Raw genomic sequence first — 12,615 nt, forward strand, 5'->3', positions numbered from 1 at the left:
AAATTCCTTGTGTTGTGGTGAGTTGTCTGGGTGTGTGAGTGTGCACACGACATCTTTTGCTCCATCAACGTTGGTTGGGTTGTACTTCTTTGACTGTGAAGACTCCATTATCTGTTTGATTCTCTAATTAGGCATGTTGTAAGAAGTCTTTGATATTGTTGTAGGCCTCTGCTGGCTATCGAAATCTCGCTTTTGACTAGGATCATCAGAAGACTTAGGAATCCAAATAACTTATGACCTTTGTATCTCCTTTGTTGACTTTGTTGAGCTCTTGATATCTTCATGCAGGTCTAGTGTAGCTGCAATTGGCTTTGCGATTGACTAGTAGCCAAATCTTTGTATACCCTGTATAGAATCCTTGTCCAAGAGGACGATTCTTTGAGATCCATATTTTTTATGTATCCTCTTGAGGGTTTTGGTTCACTTTAGCATGCTTTGATGTTTTTTTGTTGTATACCTACTTCTTAGGTATCCTAGGATAGTGTCGACGTTGATACCTTGTGGGCTTTCTTTCATGGGAGGGAGTTGAAGCTACTTTGTCTGCTCTAACCTGTGGTTGTGGTATCCATATTTGTCTGTTACCTCCATAGCACTCTTGTTCTTTTAAACTCCATTGTGATGCCATCCATCCCATGTGTTTCTCTTTCTGTGTTGATTTCTCGTCTTTAACACAAACTAGATCATTGACTTTGACTAAACTGCTCGGAACAAACACTTGCTTGCCTTTCCTTTGCTTTCTTGAGTACTCCAGTTGTGCACCCAGGTGAAGCGGTTTTGGTGTGAAGTTTGAGCTTCATTGAAGAAAAGTGGTGGTTTGGTTGAGGTGCAAGACTTCAGATTTTGTGGAATTACTCACGCAATGGAGAAGGGACTTCAAAGGGATGGCATATAGTCGGCCAGTGTTTACAGGGAAGGAGGATGTGAAGGATTGGATTGCGGACTTCGAGTGGCATACGCTTGGTATGCACATTGTGACTGATGAAGCAAAGCTTCATGTATTTCCTCTTGCGCTCAAAGGAGAAGCTCGCAAGTGGTTTGAAGGTTTAGAGGAAGACAAAAAGCAAACATGGGAGCAGGTGAAGCTGGCGATTTTTGACAGGTTTGGGAAGAAACTAACCGCGCAACAGAAGCGACGACAAAACTTAGAGGTTTGCAGCAAGATGTTCCTGCTAACTTTAAAGAGATTTTGCAACACTTCAAAGGGCTTTGGGTTCAATTAGAGGCGGCATCCCAAGTACCTCCAGGGGATTTCTTTAAAGTGTGTCAGTTTATGGATTGTCTCCATCCAAGTGTAAGGGAGAAGGTCGATCAAGATGAGCCTGTTACATTTGAAAGAGCTGTGGAAATTGCCGAGGCCAAGAGCAAGAAGATCAAGAGAAGGTGGGAGCAAGGCCTAACACATATTGAGCCAGTTCTGGTGCAACCAATTGTCCCTGTGACAACGGATGATAGAGTGGAGAAAGTGGTTCAAGGTCGAGATCCTGGTACGGCCCGGGTTTTGCATGATCTTACTGGTCAGTTGCAAGAATTAAGAATTAACATAATGAATAGGAACCAAAGAGAGGAGCGGCCAGCTGGGAGATGTAGGGGACAAAGGCTACAAGGATGTTGTGAATGCTTCGATCCGTATGAGGATGGCCAACCACAAAAAGGCAAGGTGTCTTGGAATAGCTGAAGATGTGAAGATAAAAGTCTTGGGGATTGAGTGCTTGGTTGATTGCTACGTGATGCAAGCAGGTGAGAATGCGTATCCAATCATTTTAGGGAGGCCATGGCTTATAACCCTTGGTGCTAAGCAAGATTGTGGCACGGGCTTGATCACCATCCCCGACAAAGACAAAGTAAGGACCATTGTCTACAACATGAAGACACACGAGAGCCGTACACAGCCCCTAGTGGAGATGCAAGATACGGATTCGATGGAAACCACATCATACGATAGTGATGCTTTGTCTACATCATTAGAAGAAAGTGTAGAGGAAGGCTTGATGCAATTATGTCCTGATCTTTTTGGTATAAGTGTTGAAAAGGAAGCATCGATGCATGATGTGAAGGTCAAGGAGGAGAAGGATAGTCCAAAAGCAGTTGTAGAGCCTGACAAAGTGAATGTAAGGAGCATGCTAGAGAGGACTTGACAGAGAAAGAAAAAAAGGAGTATGAAGACATGTTCAAGGAATTTCCAAAGCTATTCGCCCACTGAATATACAGAGTTGCAAGGAGCTAAAGGAGTTGAGCATAGAATCAATCTAAAAGAAGGTGCCAAGCCAAAGGTTCAGAAGCTTAGTAGGTTGGTCATTCATGAGAAGGCACTTCATGAAGAGGTGACGAAGCTTTTAGAAGCAGATTTCATCTTTCGAGTGGAGGAGTCCGAATGGATCTCTCCAATTGTTATTTTTCCCAAGAAGAACGGAAGATTTAGGATATGTGTCGATTTCAAACCTTTGAATGCTGCCACAAAAAGGAATCATTATCCACTACCCTTTCTAGATGAAATCCTCAATCAGGTTGCACGTCATGAACGTTACTCAATCATGGATGGATTTTCTGGCTACTTTCAGATCTTGATAGCGATTGAAGATCGATTGAAGACGACCTTCATTACTCCTTGGGGTTGTTTTGCCTACAGAAGAATGCCTTTTGGGCTGGTTAATGCATATGCTACCTTCCAAGGATGGATGAATAGAGTGTTTGGTCCCTACTTGGGTAAGTTCATTCGTGTTTTCATGCATGACATTGGGTGTTATAGCTCAAGGGTCACACATTTGGAGAAGTTGAGGTTGAGTTTTGAAAGGCTTCAACAAGAGGGTGGGCAACTCAACCCAAAGAAGTGTAAGTTTGCTCATGCCAGAGTCCATTTGCTAGGACATGTGGTTTCCCAAAATGGAATAGAAGCTGACCCAGAGAAAGTTAAGTCTTTATTGCTTATGGATCCGCCAAGCAACACAAAGGATTTGGCATCATTTGTGCATAAGCTCAGGTACTTGTCACGTTTTTTCTGGATGTTATGTCAGTATGTGTATCCTCTCCAGAAATTGAGTCAAAGATTTCAAGGGTTTGAATGGAATGAAGACATGCAACAGGCTTTTGATGGCATCAAGGAGGTATTGTGTGCTTTACCAATAGTGAGTCCTCCCGACTTGCAATCGATTTTCTATGTATCTATTAGTGTGGGGTCCGTAGCTTTTGGGTCGGTTCTCTTACAAAAGCAAGGAAGGAACTTCAAGCCAGTTTATTTTGACAGCAAGATGAAGAATGTAAGCGAGTTCTCCTATACGGAAATGGAACAGTGGGTATTCTCCTTGGTTCTTGCTTGTCAAAGGTTTAAGACCTATCTGTTGCCCCAAAAGTTCTATGTACTCACCACATCAAATCTTTTTCCGGATGTAGTACAAAATTTGAAGCCTAGCAAGCGCATCTTAAAGTGGACTTTGGAGCTTCAAGAGTATGAGTTTGAGTTTAAAGTGGATCATTCTGTTAAAGCTCACTTGGCAGACATAGTCGTACATAAGGGGGGCGAGCTTCCATCTTACCCAAGGGTTGACAAGGATGAACATGAAGAGGAAGTAGATATTACAGATGCGTATACAATGATGTTCGATGGTGCATACAGGAAAGTTCTTCAAAAGGCAAGTGGTGGGGTAGTCATTAAGAACCCAAAAGGTGATGTAATCTTTTCTAGAGCTTACAATCTTGATGAAGCTGAAAGTAACAATGAGGCCGAGTACCTCACGCTTTTCCTTGGTTTGAAGCAGTGTGTTGAGTTTAGGCTGAAGAGGGTCATTGCAAAAGGGGATGCATTGCTAGTCATGAATCAGTTGCTCGGTTTGTGGAATGTTAAGAAAGACAATTTGAAGAAGTGGTTCTATGGCATCAAGAAGCTTTTGCATGAGTTTGAGAAGATACAGTTTAAGCATGTTCCTCATGAGAAGAATAAAGAAGTAGATGAGTTGGCTAGGGACAAGCTGGATGCCTTGGTAGCTCCTTTAAAGGTCAAGGAAGCCTTGTATGCAGGAAGGGAATCATTGCAAGATGTAGAAGTATTTCTTGGTAAAGGGCAATGTCCAGAGGGCATGTCAAAGGTTCGGCGTAAGAGAATAGTTGCAAAAGCAAGAAACTACACATTGGTAGGTGAGGATCTCATGCTTTATGGCAAGGATAACATTTTGAGAAAAGTGCCGTACAAAGAAGAGATAGGCTTGATTTTGGAGCACTGCCATGAAGAAACAGGCCATCAAGGCAAGGATCAGGTTGTCTTTCGTGTTTTGAGAGCAGGTTACTATTGGCCCTCTATGATGAGAGATGCTTATTTTTGGTGCAAGTCATGCCATGAATTCCAAGTGTTTGCAAATCGGAAGCTTTTGGCTAAGCCTCAGAAAGCTATAATGTCTTTTGATGCATTTGCAAAATGGGGAGTAGATGGTGTAGGTCCAATGCCAAGGACCAACAATGGTCAAAGGTATATCCTTGTGGCTGTGGACTATTTGACAAAATGGGTGGAGGCAAGAGCAGTAAAAGATGTAACAGCAGGAAGAGTGGCCTCTTTCTTATATGAACCGGTGTGTTGCAGGTTTGGAGCTCCTATGGTTATCATTTCTGATCGTGGACCAGGGTTTAGGGGAAAAATTGTTGCTGCTCTCATGGAGAAGTTGAAAATTCGACATAGGAATTCTTCTCCTTACTACCCACAATGCAATGGGTTGGTTGAGAACTGCAATGGTCAAATTGTGAAGATGCTATCAAAGTATGCTAGAGAGCATCCTAAAGACTGGGACTTGGACTTGGAAAAGTGTTTGTGGGCTTATAGAACTGCCTATAGAGTGTCAACACAGTTTACACCATATGAGATTCTTTATGGAAAAGAAGCTCTTATGCCCATACAAGTGTAGTTGTATGCCTTGAAGTTGTTGTGCAGAATGCAAGGTGAGCATAATGACAAGCTGCAAGAAAGAATTCTTTCTCTAGAGTTGCTACGAATGAATAGAGAGAAATCCAGTGATTATTATCTTCAACAAGCAGAGACAAGGATGGAGAAAATTAATAAGAGGCTTCCAGAGAAAGAGATCAAAGAAGGAGATTTGGTGATGAAGTATGATTCTCGCTTGGATTTTACTTTTTAGAGGAAATTGAGGGACAAATTGGGTCCATACAGAGTGAAGCATGTATTTTCTAATGGCACCTATGTGTTGGAAAAATTGTCTGGTGAACATTTGCGCTACAGAATAAATGGGTATCGATTGAAGAAATATTTTGAAAGGGATGTGGTTCCAGATGCAAATAGTCTCTTGGTTGAGCATAAATGCTCTACCTAGAGGGTGGGCAATGATGATAGACCGCTTTTGGCGTGTACAAAGTAGTGTTTATATGCATGGTCCTATATAAAAAAATATGTAAATACATGCATTTGGGAGCTTTGTAAAGTGGTTTCAAGTTCAAAAAAAGATGCAACGTGTACACATTGTGAATAGTCAGGTTCGTGCGCTAAACACATGTACATGCCCGTATAGTGTATCGGGGCCTTGGATATGGTTTTAGGTGGCTTATTTTGGTTCTAGATAATGTGTTTAGCTTTCTAGAATGTAAATAATGGAAGTGACAAGTGTGGTACTTTCATCCCGCTCGAGAAGTTTGACACATGCGGTAACTATCTATTTGCGGCGCCTGATCTGCGGTGATACATGCATCGCCCTAGAAGTGGTCAAAAATGGAATGTGGAGATGTGTAAATGTGATTTGGGTATTGAGGATGAAGCCTGCGAAATTTGGTGAATTTTGGAGTCCGTTTGGGGTTTTTCTTGCAAAAAATGTCTGCCAAGGATCAAAATTGTGCCAAAAAATGGTCAAAAAAGGTGTGAAATGGCTTCAAATTGCCACATCACTCACGGTGGTGTGAGTGTTCCGGCCGAGGGAGGACTTTTGAAGAGCAATACCAACACTTTCACCCCTCTGTGTGTGGGAGGAAGCAGGGTTCTTACAGGTGGTCTAGTACAGTCCCGTTGCGTTCCCGTCCTGTTTTCGAGTGTGTGGAGGAGTGAATGAGAGATTTCTCTCTTTAATTTTGCGCTTGGGAGAGTCTATGGAAGTTCCAAGGTTTCCATGGATGTGTGTGTGCAAGGAATTGAGGGAAGAAGGTGCGGCTTTCTGCAAGACTATGTGACCCTGTATCGATGCCATTAGGGTTGGCGTTACTCCAAAGAGTCCAACAGAGTGGAGTTTGGTGAAGCTTTTGCAATGGTTTGAGAGTGGTATTTTGTGGGTAGAGTTTTTGGTTTTTGGATGTTTTTTTTTGTAAATTTTGGTAACCATCAAGCATGATTTCAAGTATTGATCACCTCGACTCACCTTGTAGTGTCTGCGGGCAGGCAAGGGCTTGTAGGTCGAGGCGTTTGGAGTTTGAATTGAGCTTATGGGTAGAGTTTTTAGGGAGCTTTTGAGTGGTAGTGAGTGAGGTGAGGAATTCAAGTAAATTCCTTGTGTTGTGTTGAGCTGTCTGGGTGTGTGAGTGTGCGCACGACATCTTTTTCTCCATCAACGTTGGTTGGGTTGTACTTCTTTGACTGTGAAGACTCCATTATCTGTTTGATTCTGTAATTAGGCCTGTTGTAAGAAGTCTTTGATATTTTTGTAGGCCTCTGCTGGCTATCGACATATCGCTTTTGACTAGGAGCATCGGAAGACTTAGGAATCCAAATAACTTATGACCTTTGTATCTCCTTTGTTGACTTTGTTGAGCTCTAGGTCCTGTTGAGCTCTTGATATCTTCATGCAGGTCTAGTGTAGTTGCAATTGTCTTTGCGATTGACTAGTAGCCAAATCTTTGTATACCCTGTATAGAATCCTTGTCCAAGAGGACGATTCTTGAGATCCGTATTTTTTATGTATCCTCTTGAGGGTTTTGGTTGACTTTAGCATGTTTTGATGTTTTTTTGTTGTATACCTACTTCTTAGGTATCCTAGGATAGTGTTGACGTTGATACCTTGTGGGATTTCTTCCTGGGAGGAAGTTGAAGCTACTTCGTCTGCTCTAACATGTGGCTTTGGTACCCATATTTGTATGTTACCTCCATAGTAGTGTTGTTCTTTTAAGCTCCATTGTGATGCCATCCATCCCATGTGTTTGTCTTTCTGTGTTGATTTCTCGTCTTTAACCCAAACTAGATCATTGACTTTGACAAACTGCTCGGAACAAACACTTGCTTGCCTTTCCTTTGCTTTCTTGAGTACTTTGGTTGGAATATCTTTTCTTTTTTGGGTGTCTTCTTAGAGGTTTCCGTTGGGTCAGCAATTGACTTTAAGTTTTGAAAGCTTGACTTGCTTGAAGAAGTTGATCCATGAGGGTTCTTTGATTTAGAAGCATATGCTGTCACACCTTCTTTGCCAATCAGTGGAGGGTCCACTTTGGCTTTACCTTTGTCTTCAAAAATTTCTTCAATCCTTGTGACTTCTGCGACTTTGAATCTGGCATTTTTGGTTCTTCTAAAGATCTTTGTCCAGCTTTTGCCATGGTCTCATCTTGATCTAATTGTGTCTCTATGGAGGGTGACTTGAGACTTTGTTTTCCAATCTAACTTTCTTATCTGATTTAGCTGGCAATGTCTTGATCTTTGGACTTCCTATACCTTCTTGGTTGTCTGCAACCTCGTTCTTATTAACTTCTAGCTTTGGTGGAATTCTTTGCTCAATAGCTATCGTGGTTGCTCTTTGTTCTATTTGATCTGCATTTGCTATTGCCGGATTTGCTTTAATCTCTTCTGAAGTTATGTCCAATGGAGATGAATCATCTTCAATAAGCTTTTCTTTGGCATCACTCTCCATTTTAAATGTGCTTGAGGACCTTGTGATGTCGTCCACGGGTCACCAGTCTTTGTCTTCATTCTTTGTTTCCTTTGATGACTGCATCCTATTTTCATTCTGTATCTCTAACATCTTCTGGGCCATTAGCATCCCCATTATGATGTCTTCTAGAATATCCTTTGATGTGATCACATGGAATTGAGCTTTTATGATCTGTGAACTTACTTCAATGGTGGTGGAGATGATTCCCTAGCATTCTGCTCGTTTGTCTCCTGATATGCTCACAAATTCAGGAGAATCTTCCAGCTGTGGTTGGCCACATCTTTTCCAAGTGCAAAAAGACATGAGGTTTTTATCTAACTGAAAATCTATCTTTACTTCTCTTGACATATTTTCTTCATTTTCACCAACAATGTTGCACTTGATCTTCTCCATATTTGTGTCTGAATTGACTTCTTTTGCTATGGCAACATCCTTTGGTTGAACTTTATTTGCATTTTCTTTGCTTTGACCACCTGCTTCAATCGATGTTGACTCCTATGATTGTGATACTTCATTTTTTTGCAATTGTTAAGCATTGTCCTCCTGCATTTGAGTAACCCTTGATCTTAGAAGATCCATTGTACTTTCTGGAAGAATCTGTCTCTTTGGAGGGGATTTTGGTGGTGACCTTTGTGTAGCTTTCTCGACTTTAGCGCCCATTGATTTTGACTTTTCTGTTACGTGTTCTAGCAGCTTGAGGCTTTGCATCATCTTCAGATAGTCTTTGACTTCAGTCGGGCCATTTGTAGGGGTTTGTACAAGGTCATGACCTTGTTGATATTTGTTACCATGTGCATCTTGATATCAATATGTGAGCTTGATCACATGTAGCTGTTTGAACACTATGGGATTTTTTATCTTTTGACTCTGACTTGTGGAGATCAACTGAAACTTTTGTCCCTGGTGATCTTCATATAAGCATTTGTCTGTAGACTCTAATAGAATCTAGGTCAATTGGAAAATCCCAAAAACCATATGATCTTTCAATGGTTTTTGCTTTGAAGAGGTATGTTGGCTAGAAGCTCTAGGGCTTCTACCTGTTGTAGCATTTCCTGGTACATAAGCTGAGCTTGATGGGATTAAAGCTCCCCCCTTCCTAGGGTGATCACTATAGCCTGCTTCATTGGCACACTCTGGGTAGCACTGTTGATGTTTGGCATCTATAAACCTTCTGCATAGTTTTCTATGTATCTTTGTGAAACATGAGAAATTATTTCCCAAGTCAAGCTGTATATAGCATTATCTTTGCCCTGATATTGTCTATCCCATGGATCTCCTATGATTTGAGCTTCTCAATGCATCATAGATGCTAGACTCTCGTCTATATCTACGACTATTTTGGTCAAAGTATATGATCGTTTGGTCACAACATCGAAGTTTGATTTCCGATGGAGGAGAGTTTGGCTTTGAACAGATTTATGGGTTTACTCGAGAAATATCCTTCAGCTCTAGAGAGGATGGGCTATAGTAGATTCTTTCCTCTGAAATGAACCATCCTTTCTGATCTATCACTCGATGCACTTCTATGAGTTGGTATGTGGGCCGTTCAAACATTGGTTGATCCTTTTTGTACAGTTTTCCATTTTGGTGTACATAGTGTGCATGTGAATTATGTGTACCATACAAAGCTAACACCATTCTGTTTGATGTGTCCTTTAGACTCATGAATGATTGCACACTTGTGATAGTGGATGCAGAATCATTTGCAAATTCAACAATCTTTTCAACCTTTGGGGATATCTCGACCCCTTGACTAAATTCATGCAAGAATTTCTTGTTCAAAGAATAAATTTTAAGCTTTTTAGGTGCATGTGCATCTTTATGTGGATTTTGAACTTGCGGTGCTTTTACAGGTGCTCCTAATGGTAATGCAGAATCATATGATTGAATATAGAGGGACATGTTAAATCCCATTTCCAATTTGCGATGTACCTTGCTTGGTGGTTGAAGTGTCCTTGTTGTCTAGATTTCTTGGACAATCTTCAGAAAAATTTCCACCTTTTCTTCCACAATCTGAGCAATACGCCATGACTGGTGGTATTCTAAGTGGCTCTGTCATGTCAATCTCTAGCTGGGAAGTTTTTGCTTTATGTTGTCCAAGTTGTCGGCTTCTTGTTTTGGAACACTAAGCTGATATCAAGCTGTAGATTGCTCCGTCTTGACCTTTGTACTACCTTTGATTTGGTTCTCCAATTAAATTGGCTTCTATTGGTTGATCTATTGGATCTTGCATTTCTCATTCTCGACTATAGATCTGACCACTGTAATCCATGTACAATGACCCTGATTGCATATACACTAAATGGATGCTTTGCGGACTTGTGCAGATTTCTAGATAAACACTTGGGTTGATGTTTTGCACTTCATCTTTGAGCTTGCAATACGTGGATCCACTGAAGTTTGTGAACATCTAGGAGTTCTTTGAATCTGGATTTACTCGGATCAATAGGATCTTGGCTCCTGTGCTGCTTTTGTTACTCATTAGATATCTATGGCCTTCTGAATCTGTGTACAAGACTTTGTCTCCATTGTATTCATATAGTTGTAAAATCTGGTCGGTTACAATTGCACTTGTGCCGCCACTGCTATTGGCTTGTCCTATTGTACTTGAACTCTCTGATCGATTTGAGTCCATGTTGACTGTTTTGTAGAAATTGTCTCCTAGCAGATTTTGGTATCGATTAGCAGAATGTCTACTGCTCGTACTAGCCTAATTTGCAATGGTATGTGAGTTGTCCCTGTTCGTCCAATTAGAAGCTTATTTGCAATTCAATTTCTTTCACTAGCTGTAAGGTCTCTGACCCCGAGCTAACAGAACACCATTATACCATGAAACAATTATAATGGAAAAAGTTACAATTTTTAACAGTTTTCCAAAATTTGTCAATGCCATGATGTTTAGAATGTCATAAAGCTTCCAAAAGTGAATTAAAATATTTTTTGTGGAAAATTTTCAAAAAAAGTAAGTTTTTGGTCACTCAACCCGTCAGTTTTGGCCGTCTCGAAAAACTGCACCCGTACCCCAAATTTGAAAAAAAATGCATTTTCGGACGCCGAGAAGCTCCTAAATATGGCAAGTACCCAGGTTAATACACCTTAGTTAGAGCTTAGTATAGCAAGTTCCGACATTAAATTCTGATTCGTATTGCCCGTCTTAGGTTAAAATTAAATTTCCTAAAGTTGTGCGGGGAGGCACCGGGACTCGGGGGCTGTGTGGGAACTGGCTCCAAGCCAGTGCAGATTGAGTTTGGCAGTAAGAGGGCGCCCTCACACACTCAGAGGGCTCGTGGGCTACTTTCCATGAGAGAGAGAGAGAGAGAGAGAGAGAGAGAGAGAGAGAGAGAGAGAGAGAGAGAGAGAGAGAGAGAGAGAGAGAGAGAGAGAGAGAGAGAGAGAGAGACTAAGTGAGCTCTTGAGCAGGTTGGGACACTTGGTAAGTATGCAATTAGAGCTACCATGCATGAAGCGAGTACTCCTCCAGATGCATATAGCAGGCAAATTTAAATTTTTCAGCTTGTGAGCCTATATAAGAGCATGCTCACACACACACAAGCACACATATATGCTCACACACACACTAAGTACACACACACACTCCTACACACACACACATACCTTGGGGAGGTGCTGCCGGTAGACATAGTCTTTGGAAGAAGAGCTAAGGAGGAAAGTGCTGCCCGTTTCTCATCTCAAGGATTCCATTGCATCAGATTTTGAGAGGAATTCAGCCTAATCTTGGTAATATCCAATTTAATTCATGCTTGTTGCAATTCTCTGCAATATTCTCTTAATCCCGCATCTATTGTGCATAACCCTAGCTAAATTACTCAATGGATACTCTCTAATTCTCCGTATCATTGACCTATTGAATAAATATTAATCTAATTAGTAATTATGCAAGAAATTAGTCTCTCTTAATCATAGCTTAATGCATGATTAAGGAATCAACCGCTAGTCACCATTGTAATTAAGAACAAGTCGGCATTGAGGTAGAGATGGTCTACTGGTTTCTATTGCCACACAATGTTTAATCAACTAAATTAGAATCAATTAGCTCATAGATTAGGATGTATTAGTGAAATTAATCCATCATTAATCACTAGGAAGGGAGAAACCTTCTCACCTATGCATACGGTAAATCTGCAAACCTCTACTTACATTAGCAAGTGATTAAGCATGCCGAATTCATCTCTAGTAAATAGATTGAGAAGAAACCTGAAATTCTTAACTATCTAGGCCAAATAATTAACCTTAGGGCCAATTCCCATAGAACAAGTAAGGTGCTATCAGAATTCTCTATGTCTTGAAGTAATCAAACCTCTCGTATAAGGGGATTTTCTTATTGGAACTAATCCGTCATCATGGTTTTATGTTACTCTCGAATGTTAGCTCTCTTTTTCCAAGTTGTCAATTAAGTAGTGAGTATAAAATGGCCCGGGTAAAGAGAACTCGTTTCGGTGGTTCCCACGACCGCGAGGCGGGGACAAGCAACACTAATGGAAAGGGAAAAGCTCCCATGGTCGACCAAGTACCGGCCATCTCACGGAGCAATGACGAGAAAATTGTGGAGGTAGATCAAGTTTTAATTCAAGCTTGTTAAAGCAACATTGCATTCGATAAGGTAGGATGAAAAACAAATTTCCCAACTTGTTGGAAATCAACGGAAACCACGGCATTTAAATTAATCATATTTTATATTCAAGTAAGAAAGAATGATTTCAGAATATACTGTCTGAAGTAGGAAAGATTGGTTGCTAGGAAAAATTTAGCTCAGCTAGTTCAT

This window comes from Adiantum capillus-veneris, chromosome 1, assembly GCF_014529385.1.
Source record: "Adiantum capillus-veneris isolate H3 chromosome 1, ASM1452938v2, whole genome shotgun sequence".
Classification (NCBI taxonomy): domain Eukaryota; kingdom Viridiplantae; phylum Streptophyta; class Polypodiopsida; order Polypodiales; family Pteridaceae; genus Adiantum; species Adiantum capillus-veneris.